Raw genomic sequence first — 12403 nt, 5'->3', positions numbered from 1 at the left:
GTCTTCCTAGTATTCCTTCAAAGAGCCATTTGGGCTGTTTTTAAATTTTTATTTTATAGTCACAGGAAATGAGGTGACTTTAATAAATAGCATCGAAGGAGGTGGATTGGGGTAAGCCCTGAGATGGAAAGGGGGAGAAGGTTTGATACAGAAAAAGCATATTGGCATATTGGCTGGGAGTTTTATCTAGAAAAAAAGTCCTCCATTCAGAAAAGCTTTTTTTTTTTTTTTTAAAGATTTTATTTATCCATTTGACAGACAGAGATCATAAGTAGGCAGAGAGGCAGGCAGAGAGAGAGGAGGAAACAAGCTCCCCGCTGAGCAGAGAGCCCGATGCGCGGCTCAATCCCAGGACCCTGGGATCATGATGTGAGCTGAAGGCAGAGGCTTAACCCACTGAGCCACCCAGGCGCCCCCCCCCCCCCCGCTTTTTTTTTAAACGCCGTGATATTCTCTCCTTTAGGTCCTTGAAATTGTGGTTGGAATTTATTTTTCATAAAAGAATTGCGTATACAAATACAACGCGCATGTTTGCTGTGTGTATTGATTTTCTTTTTAGGCCAACAGAGCATGGTACTTGGAGGACAGAGAATGAGAGTGGGTGAGCGTGTGTGCGCGCACGTGTATGTGTGTGTGTGTGTGTGTGTGTGTGCACGCATGTGCTTGTAGAAGGGATGAAGGAGTGTTCGTGTTGTTTAAATGATGCAAGAAATAAGTCAGTTAGGCTTTTTAATACAATTCAGCCGGATTTCTTACATTTCTAGATGGAGGATTGGAATTGAGGTGGGGAGGGGGACATCGTAACCCCAGGCTCGAGGGAATGAGAATTCACTAGGAATTGCCACTTGTCCTCTGACTATTATGTGATATTCCCTTTACAGAAAGCAAATTTCAATCCTACAGTTTCCATAGACGAACTTCTCAGTCGTATTTGTTTTCACGGAGGAGCAGCGGGGCTGCTGCTTGATGATTCCACAGGCATTTCCCATAAGCATCGCTTTCCTGATGGGAAGCCTCATGTGTTAAAAATCACACAGATTTAAAAAATCCAATTTATTACCCAGGATTAGCTATAACAAATAATTTTTCATAAACTCCAGTTATAGGTTATATATATATATATATATATATTTTTTTTTTTTTTGGTGGAGGGAAAATGGAATTTTAAGTCTTCTGTGATACGGTAATTAAATGTTCCAGTGGAAGACAAAGGAGAGTAACTGTCTGTCTGTACAGCTGCCCCCAAACAAAATGAACTTATTCCAGAGCCAGAATGCCACAGATCAAGGGAAAATCAGACTCTGATAACCAAAAATGAAGTCTCTTTGTTAATCACTTCACAGGTTTCAGAATCTGTGGTAGGTGTTTCTTTGCTTGTGAGTTTGGTGTCACAGGAAGGGGAGCCGAGAGAGGGAAGGATCAGGTCTCTTATGCTACCGGGGTAGGTGTCTGCGGAGCTCCATTGCTCACGTGACCAGAGAGGGGTCACTTATGAGAATGCGCGTCTGCGGAGACACTGAGTTAGCAGACCCGTGAAAGCTGGGCGAGGTCAACACACTGATGTCAGTTTGAAGGAAATAAAACCCAATAACAAAAGGTCAGAATTCCTTTCTTCTTTGACCCCATAAGTAATCGAGCTGGAATTAGCTGGTGGCCATGGTTGGCGAGAGGTGCTTATGGGGTCCGGTCTCAGGGTCGTTCTCTCTGTGGCCTGCTGACCTTCTACTCCGTATCCTCAGCAGCTGTGTTACGGGTCTTAGGAAGCATCCAGTGAGGGTGTGGAGAAGTTAGTGGAAAGCTCCGCGATCGTTGAGAACAACTCTGTGGATGTCCTGCCACTGTGTTCTCCAGGAAGCAGTGGGTGCTGTTTACTGAGTACCTACCAAGTGCCAGGCACCCCGCACTGGGCACTTTCATCTCGTGTAATTGTCTTACCGCCCCCCCCCCCCCGCCCCACGTCATATGGAGAAAGGAAGTGAGCTCGTGTAGGTGAACTTGCTTGTCCAAGGTTGTACCATTCTACCGAGGAGTTTGTGTTTGAAAGTAGGTCTCTCCGGTTTCCAAGTGTGTGGGTGATCTGGGGAAAGAGTATTAATGCAAACAAACATACACACACACACACACACACACACACACACAGAAAAAAAAAAAAAAAACCCAAACCCCCAAAAGCCAATTACTAGCTTAAGGAAGAAAAAAAAATCCCTGCATAGGCAAGGAAATGGAGTCATCACATACAACTTGGCTCAGCTGTAAATTACACTGACGTACACTCCCTCTTGGGCCGACACAGTTCATTTCTTTGGACAGATCTCCTATCATCTAAATGGTTCATGTTATAGCTTTAGTCAAAGGGCTATGGATAAGGGTGTGTGTGTGTGTGTGTGTGTGTGTAAATACCATGTGTAATCGGCCAAGTAGTGTATCGATGCCTGAAAAGCAGATCAAGTTTTAGAAGTAAATATTGCCAGGAGCCAATTCTCCGTGGATCTCTTGTGTTTCTGCATATCTTATGAGCAGAGGGACAGATCGCCTTTGTTCTGGATTATTTTATCTCTCTCCCTTTTTTTTTTTGTTTTTTGGACTGTCTTTTTAACGATGTTTGAACAAGCTTGGAAGACAGACACAGTGACTTCCTCTGAAACAATCGCTCTAAGCTCGAGGCAGTCTTACCTCTGAGGGAGGTTTGGCAATTTCTGGGGACGTTTTTTTTGATTGTTAGACCTGTGGGAGTACTCCTGGCATCTGGTGGGAAGTAGCCAGGGCTTCGGCTAAATGCCTCGTAATGCCCAGGGAAGCCCTCCCAACAAAAATTTACCCAGTCCAAAATGTTAACAGGACTGGGATGAGAACCCCTGGCATAGGGCAAAGGCCAGCTTTGTTTATTGCCCAGTATCGTAAGGACAATGTCCTCCGGCGCTGCAGGTCAGGCAGGGTTAGTATCCATTGTAAAAGATACGGTGCCGTCGAACTGTATGCTCACAACTGGTCAAAACGGGGTGCCTGGGTGGTGCAGTTAAGCGTCCAACTCTTGGTTTTTGCTCCAGTCATACCTCAGGGTCATGGGTTTGAGTCCTGCATCGGGCTTGTGGAGTCTGCTTAAGACTCTCTCCCTCTCCGTCTGCTCTTCCCACCTTAGCACACATGCATTCCCTCCTCCTAAAATAAATGAATAAATACAAAAAAGAAAAGGAAATAATAAATAAATACAAAAAAGAAATTAGGTTTTTTTGTGTGCACACTCCAAATCACTCTGGTTCCTCCTAAGCAGAGGAGCAAGTGCCTGATTAGCCAAGACCTGTGGTCACATTCTTGCACTGGTGTCACTTCTTGGGTCACTTCTAAATGGATGCTTTTCCAAGCGAAGGTGGCAAGCAGTGAGCTCGCTCTGTAACTAAGGATCAGGCAGGAGAACCCACCGTCTCAGAAGCCCAAGAAAACAAATACCTAGGAAATAGGCAAATAAGAAGATATATTTTGGATTTTGTTCCATTTTACAGAAGAGGGCAGAAGGTGAGGATAGTAACTTCCGAGCAGTTTCAGATTATTTTATAGCTCTCCTCATCCATTTGTAGATGATTTTGAATAGTAAAATAATGAGAATCACAAGATGTTTTTATGCGAAGTAGTTTTCATTAAATAGCGTTTAAGCTGTATCATGAACACTGGAGAAGTGAAAGCTTTTTTTTTTTTTTAATGGGAAGTTTTGATGCAGACTCTTCTTTATTTAAAACCTAATTAGCCATTAAGTTACATATATAATATATAATATGGTTTAAAATTTAACAAAGATTACAACAAAAGTAGCAACCATGTTCCTCACCTCTCCGTGCCTGCATTCCTCTTCCACAGAGACCACCCCTTTCAGCTCTATTCTCACAGAACACACCATTGTATTTCTAAACCATAATTCCTTCCCTCCCTTCCATTTTAATACCTCTGAACTCTTTGGGTCTTGCAAGTGATTGTGTGTCATAGTTTAGTTGGCTTTTTTTTTTTTTTTTTTTTTTTAAATTTTAAGAGGTACATAAACTAATGGAGATCCTTTTAAATAGGTGACATCCCAAATTCGGTAAAGTACGTTTCTCGATTTTAGTTTTCAGATGTAGATAGAGTTAACTTCATCTCTGATGACTGTGGAAGCTGATTGTTGAGCTCTCTTACCAGCTCTTCTCCCCCAACCAATAAGGCCACGTGCACACAAACACACGAATGCACGACCCTCTGCTTCTTTCTTTCCACCCTCCTAATGACGATTTTGGCTGAGTCAGTGTTTAATCTGTACGTCATCTTTGCTATGTCAGCCTCACTGAGCTGAGCCACAGGGTGGACTCTGGTTACGTCTCCTTCCCTGCGCACCACTTTCCCTTCTTCATATTTTAGTAATCGCCTTTTTTTTTTTTTTTAAATTCATTTGCTTACTTTTCTGTGTAGCTGTTACCCAGCCATCTCTAAACTCTGCCAGGCGGTGGGTTTCCCCTTGGTGTCTGCCGGTGTGTGCAGTGACGGTGACATTTCCCCGCCATCTTTTTTTCTCAAACACGTCAGTCCTCAGGTTCAGGCTGGTTCCGTGTTCTCTGGATCTGCTTTTTGGAGTTACCCTGGGATTTTTCTTGACCATTATCTTGGGAATCTCCTTCACTTCCTCAGGGGATGGGGCTCCTCTCCCTCGGATTCCACATCTCTCTCTCTCTCTTGGTCACACCTTCATTTGTTGGGGAATTCGCCCTGCGTGGCCTTCTGGGAAGCATGTTGTGTTTGAAACTTTACATGTCCGACTGTGTCTTTTTTTCCCTACTCAGACTTCACCCTAGGTATGGCTGGGTGTAAAATTTGAGGTGAGATAATGATTTCCCTGAGAATTCTGAAACCACGGCTCTGTTGTCCTTTCCATCCAGAAAGGACAATTGGGAAGTTTGATGCCATTCTGTTTCCTGAACCTTTGTAAGTAATCCTTTTTCCCTCTTTGGAAGCATTTAGGGTCTTTCCTTTGTTTCTGATGTTCTGAAAATTTCCCATTATGTGCCTTGGTGCAGCAATTTGGGCTTACTGTACGGGGTGCTAAGTGGGTTTTTGTGTTTTTGTTTTTGTTTTGTTTTGTTTAAGATTTTTTATTAGAAAGAGAGAGCACATGAGTAGGGGAAGGGCTCCCTAATGCAGACCCCTAATGCAAGGCCGATCTAGGACCCCGAGATCATGACCTGAACTGAAGTTAGAGACTTCTCTTAATGGGCTTTTTAATTTTTGAAATGTTTATTTCTCAGTTCAGGAAAAAAAAAATATTGAACTATCTATTTGAGTTTCCTTCTCCCCATCTCTACTCTGTCTGGAACTCCCAAGTATTAGAATACAAGCCTTCTTAGACTGACCCTCCACTTACTTCTCCTATGTTTCATATCTATAAATTTTCTTGCTATTTTCTCAACTTCTTTTAAAGTCAAAAAGCCTCAGAATTTATCTTCCATCTCTTGATTTATTTCCCTTGTCATCATATTTTGTTTTTAATTTCCCTCATATTCTCTGAATGCTCATTTTTTATAACCTCTTATTCTTGTTTTATGGATGTGATAGCTTCCTTTATATCTCCAAGGATTCATCTATTATTTTAAACTTTCTTTTCCTGTAATATCTCTTGTTTCTTATGTGTTTCTTTGCTTCTTTCTAGGTTTTGATTTCTATCTCCATGTTAGAGGTGTTTCTTGGCTATCTGGGTAGAGGTTTTTTTTTTTTTTTTAATTGAAATATATCTGACCTACACCATTCTATCAATTTAAGGTGTATGTCTGGTTAGATTTTAGTGTGCAGCGTTAGGGAAACTCTGCATGCATAGGCTCAGCTCCTTGGGTTAAGGGAGTTTCACTGTAGGACTGTTTTTTTGCCATTTCCTTGGCAGATCTCCATTTTTCATTGTTCTTGTAGGTTGGTCTTTTTCCTTTGAATGGAGTCTTTTGGGTGTCAGCCTGGATGTGAGCATTTGGGGACCTGACGGTGGGATGGGGCGTTGGGGATCTTGCAGTTTAGAAATGTATACGTCCTGGTTTCAGTACGGTGCCCGTGGTGCCCTTGTTCTCAGCTGTGCTGAGTCTGGCTCCCCTGTAGTTCAACATCTTTAGAGAAGAAAACTCCTGTCTTTCTCAAGGGCGGGGGGGGGGGGATATCTTGGGAGTCTCAGTGCTTCTTTTAAAGACTCTAAGCTAGTCCCCCTATTTTTAGTCACATATACGCCCCTTCTTCCAGAGATAGATGGTGCTGCCCGTCCCTCAGCTTTCTGTAGGTCCTTCAGCGCGCAGAGGTCTGCTTCTCGGCGTCCCCTCCCACAGGAGCAAATTTTAGCAGCATCGGTTCTGCTGTCACTGGCCCCACAGCCATTGGCTTTCCCAGATTTTATGGCTGTTATTTCCTTCCCAGGCTTCCGTGCCCTTATGGGGTCATGGTTTTGGTTTTTGTTTTTGTTTTTTTGGGTTTTTTTCCTAATTGCCTTTACTGACAATTTAGAGGGATGTCAGAAGGGAGCTAAGTGAAAAAAAAAAAAAATTCACATTTGTTCAACGTGTTGTGTTTAACCAGGGATCCCTTCCACACTAATTCATCCCAGGGAAAATTAACGGTCTTTATAGAATTTCCACTAGTGATGAGAAACAGGCAGCCTGACCTGATCTCCCACAAGAGACTCTTTGGCTGGCACAGGGTTCACAGAATCTCTTTAGTAGCCCTGACACTCTTCAGTGCCCCCCGACCCCAGCACACTGTGTTACCAACGCTGGTCGTGGATTACACACTTGTGTTCTTTCCCCAGCCCCTGGGGGCATTTGACATAACACCACTTAAAAACAAAAAAACAAAAAAACAAAAAAACAAAACAAAACTGTAGTTGGGACACCTGGGTGGTTCAGTCATTTGAGTGTCTGCTTTTGTCTCTGGTCATGATCCCAGGGTTCTCGGATCGAATCCTGAGTTGGGCTCCCTGCTCAGTAGGGGGGAGTCTGTTTCTCCCTCTCCCTGCCGTGCCTCCCCCTTCTTGTGTGTTCTCTATCTCTCTCTTTCTCAAATAAATAAATCAATCTTAAATAAAAATCTGTAGTCTAACCAGAAATAGTAAGGTTTGAAATCCCAAAGTGCCCAATGACATAGTTGTGTTCTCCGCGCCGACGCGTGGTCTCGCCGCTTACCCAGACTGCTGCTTACGGGGAATCGGCCACCGCTGGCCATCTCCTGTGACAGGCGAACTAGATGGAGAGCTTCTCCGCATTACTTTTCCACGAGTAATAAAAGACACAGAAGGGTAAAGGGAGTTGCTTTTTCTGACCAGACCCATAGATCCATGGAATGTATTTGTGAAAGTAAGAATTATAAGATGTTTAAAGCCAGAAGGGACATGGGTGCAAGCTCCGTAGTGTGCCATCGAGGACACAAAGCCTCCTCTTCCCGCAGAGCCACAGCCTGCTGAAGGGGGTGTCCCTGCAGGTGCCCAGGGCTTCCAGCTTGGACCTCTCTCTCTGAGCACCTCAAGGGAGGGCAACGGGTGAGATTCGGGGCTTCTAGTTTTCCCACAACACATGCCGTCTGTGTGGAGGGCTCCTCGGCTGTCACTGCCTTCACTGAAGTGAAAGGGATCACTGTGTAAACAATGTCTCCACCATCCTTCCAGGTCCCAGGCTTTCCACGAGTCGTGCTCACGTCTGCCGCTGCAGGGCTCGCGCTCCGCTGCGGGACTGGAGAGGGGGGTGATCTGGCTTCTTAATTTCCCTGTGCATCCTCAGCAAGGGTCTTTGTAACATCCTGTTTCTAGATTTGTGTTTACTTGATGGAAATGGTGTTAAACATTAAAACATAGCCCTCGGGGATTTCTGATGTGAGAGAAAAATCAACATTTACTTCTAAAGTGAGAGAACTTATTGGAGATTTTTTTTTCCCTCCCTAATGATGACTAAAATAGTCTCATGCTATCTGAATATGTTTACAGTGTGTTCTGTCTTCCTGTATGGGTGTCTCAGGACCGGAGGAGCTTCGTGGGCTCGGGTGGGCCAGCTCTCAGCAGGTGCCTGGCTGGAGCCTCACTCCGCTTGCAGGGTCTCTTCCCCTCTGAAAACCGAAAGTGGTATTTCGTTATCACAAAAAACTAAAACTGAGTATTTCCAAACACCTCATTCAGCTTGGGTGGGGATGACTTTGAGTTTCCATGGCAACAGAAGTAAACACAAGCAGGGCGACTTCTCGGTCTGCAACACCATTGCCGGAATTCCACAGAAACGCTTTCCGCGGAGAGCCTGAAACAGACCCTCCCCTCTTTCCCAAAGCAGAAACAGAAGGTGGTAAATGGTACATGAGAAGCAGACTTCATTTTGTTTGTTTTTGGTGCTGGTCTCTGCCATATTTGTTTCTTTTTGGTGCTGATCTCTGCTCCCTGGAGGAGTGGGTTTCAGGGGGGATGCGGTGACAGGTGGGACTGGGGAGGAGACACAGTGGTCACGGCGGTCAGACACTAGGGAGGAGGGCGCAAGTGGTGGGCTTGATGAGAAAGTTCTAACTCGCGCCGTTCTCTCAGATAACCGGGGTCTTAAACCTTCACATACAATCCTCAGGGAGCTTCAATGTAAATATGACAAATATTTACTTCTAAAGTGGGCAGGACCTCAGCTGCGGTCTCCGTTTCGATGCCTCTCCCGTGTCTAGTTTGGGTGCTGCTGTGGCTGGCAAAGGTGTGATGTGGGTTTCAAGCGCGCGACCTCCGAGCCGCCCCAGCTGTCCGTGACTACCGTCCAAGTAATTGACACTTTCGACATCCTGTGACTCATTTTCATATGATTTCCATATTCCATCTCCCTTCCTCTCGCCATGCAGGAATCTCGAGTTAACCTTGGTCACCGCATGCTCACTCTCTAGGAATCCTGAATACTCAGAACCGTCCCCGCGAGGACGCAGCCGGCGCTAATAACGACCAGACCTTTCCTGACTTGCCATCCAAATCAACCACCATCTCAGACTGCCTGTTAGGAAATAAATAGTAAGATATGCAGATAAGCGCATGCAGGCAAAAGGCACTTGGAACACCAACACTGGTGTTGTATTAGGGAGAACTATGGAAGCTTTCTAGTAAAACTTTGTAAGAACAATTGCTTATGATAAAGAATATGCTTGCTTTTTTCTTTTAAAGTGGGGAAGGGGGGTAGGGCAGAGAGAGAGGGAGGATCTGAAGCAGACTCCCCACTGAGCACAGAGCCTGATGCAGGGGCTCGATCTCACGCCCCTAGGATCATGACCTGAGCCAAAACCAAGTCAGATGCTCAACCAACTGAGCCCTCCCTGCCCCCCAGGAGACCCTAAGTAACATGCTTTTTGACAGATAAAAGTTCTTACCTTTTTTTTTTATATAAAAACTTGTAGGTTTGAGGGTATATATAGTCTGTAATTGTACATCTATGTGTAACGTGTCTGTTACTCTAGCCGTGCTGTTGTTGCTCCTGATGCCGGGTTGTGGGGCTGGAATCGTTTGAGGGACTTCTGTGATCCTTGCTGTCCTACTACGTACATCGGGTTGTGCGTGTCCTGGAGAAGGTCTAGTGCACACCCTTACTTGACACCAGTGAAGCACGGGAATCGTGCTCTAATCGTGCTTTAGGATTCCGCAATTCCTTGTAGTCCTGAGATTTTAGGATGGATGTACTGTTTGGAGAAACAATTCCTACCTGAAAATGGGTTCTCTTAAAATTTTAGCTACAGATTGGCTAACATTTGAGATCAATGCAAAGAAGAAGGTAAATCCCCTTCTTTAAGGGAGAAGACTTGAAGCCTCGGTAAGAGCATCTTCCTGATTTGTTGCCTTTGGGCTCCGTGTCCCTGAGCCTTGTTCACTGACTCTACGCTGGTGCCCGCATCCCAGCCAGAGGGCAGGTCCAGCTAAATGCAGAAGCTGAGAACTACTTGGGGATTTTTAGGAAATTAAAAAGTTGTAAGTTTTTTTTTTTTTTTTTTTGTGGAGTGGGTGGGGCACTAGGAACATTTTTCTAGAACTTTCTGTATTATAATTTTGAGTGAGCTGCTCCTCTCAGATCTTTTTGTTAGTTCATTCATTCAGCTTTCTCATTCATTCAGCACCAGCAGCGACTTCCCACCAGGAGTCGCGGGACAGTCTGTGAAGGGAAGGTTTTACACCTGAGACAAGGGAGGTGTCTGCCTGGAGCATAACTGCCCAGTAAAGCAGGGAGATACCCAGAGGCTGGTTCCTCAGGTGGCACATTCTCTGGGCATCTTAGCAGACAGAGGGGTGGCCACGCAGCTCCACCTGGTGGTCAGGAGTTGGGGCACACGGTTTCCTTAAAAGTTGAAGCAAGAGGGGTAAGTTGGTGCAGCCTCTTTGGAGAACAGTGTGGAGATTCCTCAAGAAATTTAAAATAGAACTTCCCTATGACCTGGCAATTGTACTCCTGGGTATTTACCCCAAAGATACAGGTGTCGTGAAAAGAAGGGCCATCTGTACCCCAGTGTTTATACCAGCAATGGTCATGGTCACCAAACTATGGAAAGAACCAAGATGCCCTTCAACTAATGAATGGATAAGGAAGATGTGGTCCATATACACTATGGAGTATTATGCCTCCATCAGAAAGGACGAATACCCAACTTTTGTAGCAACATGGACGGGACTGGAAGAGATTCTGCTGAGTGAAATAAGTCAAGCAGAGAGAGCCAGTTATCATATGATTTCACTTATTTGTGGAGCATAAGGAATATAATGGAGGACAAGGGGTGTTAGAGAGGAGAAGGGAGTTGGGAGGAATTGGAAGGGGAGGTGAACCATGAGAGACTATGGACTCTGAAAAACAATCTGAGTGTTTTGAAGGGGCGGGGGGTGGGAGGTTGGGGGAACCAGGTGGTGGGTATTAGAGAGGGCACGGATTGCATGGAGCACTGGGTGTGGTGCAAAAATAATGAATACTATTATGCTGAAAATAAATAAAAAATAAATAAATTTAAAAAAAAAAGAGGGGCACTTGGGTGGCTCCGTCGGTCAGGCAGGCATCTGACTCTTGATTTCGGCTCAAGTCCTGATCTCAGGGTCATGGGATCGAGCTCTGTGATGGGCTCTGCTGGGTGCACGGAGCCTGCTTAAGATTCTCCCATCCCTCTCCCCTCCTGCTCGTGCTTGTGCTCCCTCTCTTTCTTCTTAAAAAAAAAGAAAAAAAAAAGAAAGAAAGAAAAGAGAAGAGAAGAAATTGAAGACTCTGCTAACATACAACAAACCATCGACAGTTCTTAAACAGAGAGATCTGGGGCGTTTCGGACACTCACAGTGTTGTTCGGCTGTTCCCTCTGTCTAGTTCCCGGGCATTTTCCATCTCTCCCAAAGGAAACCCCATGCCTATGTTTTAAACTATTTATTTATTTAAGAGAGAGACAGAGACAGTGTGTGTGCAAGCAGGGGGAGAGAAGCAGGTTCCCAGCTGAGCACGGAGCCTGACAGAGGACTCAATCCCAGGACTCCGGATCCTGCTCTGAGCCGAAACCCAGGAGTCAGACGCTCAACCCACTGAGCCACGCGAGCAACCCCAAAACCTCCTGCCTAGTAAGCGGCTTCTGCCCATTCTCCCTTCTCCTCAGGCCTGGCCACCACGAATCTACTTTCTGTCTTCATAGATTGACCTTTTCCGAATGTTTTGTGGATTTTCATGGAAATGAAATCATATAGTAAGTGACCTCCTGTGTCTGGCTCTGCATAGAGCTGACTCACCGCCTGCCCCCCAGGGAAGAGCTGTTCTCGCTGTGAGGGGAGATCCCAAGGCCTCTACGAACAGCGTTCACCTGAGTAGACTCTCCATTGTGGGCGTCCTGCTGCCGGGGCCAAACGTCAGGTCAGCATTGCTCGAGGGCACCATCGTCCTCCTGGGGAGTTTCTCTGCAGCAAGAGGAGGGCAAGGATTGAGGGAGTGTGCGGCTTGCTGACTCCCTCCTCCCTCCCTCCCGCTATGGACCCCCACTGTCTTGTGGAAGGGGCGTTCTTTTGCTTCTCTGAAGGTCCTGCCATGGTATAGATTTTATCTGTGTGTGTGTGTGTGTGTATGGGTGTGAAACCCAGTGTTCCTTCTGGGGATGATTTGATTGATGTATGCACTGGAAACATCTTTAATAATTTAATGTCTGCTTCAAAGGAGATTACACCAAAAAGCACATTGCTTTTCATTTATTCATTACAGATCTGTCATAGCAGAAGTCTTTTTTTTTTTTTTTTTTTTGGCCTGAGTTGTAGTGTCGTAGTAATAATAAATTGTGTTCTACACTGTGGATATTTTAAGGCATTCTAAGCCTTTAAACTCCCATTAGCATCTTATTTAAATGGATCCAACTCTTAGTGTAGCCACCTTAAGCTTTCATTTCGTAAAGCTGAGCTAACCAGATGTGGGATGAT

At 45.1% G+C, this 12403-nt stretch overlaps 1 protein-coding gene across 3 annotated transcripts in view; it reads left to right on the top strand.

Moving 5' to 3' along the window:
- DCDC2 (doublecortin domain containing 2) overlaps positions 1-12403 on the top strand; it is a 131506-nt gene that overhangs the window by 109764 nt on the left and 9339 nt on the right. The gene's annotated exons all lie outside the window — the stretch shown is intronic.

Source organism: Mustela lutreola, chromosome 6 (genome assembly GCF_030435805.1).
Source record: "Mustela lutreola isolate mMusLut2 chromosome 6, mMusLut2.pri, whole genome shotgun sequence".
Taxonomy (NCBI): Eukaryota; Metazoa; Chordata; class Mammalia; order Carnivora; family Mustelidae; genus Mustela; species Mustela lutreola.
Note: the sequence above shows the minus strand (reverse complement) of the source record. Positions and strands in the feature narration are given on the sequence as shown.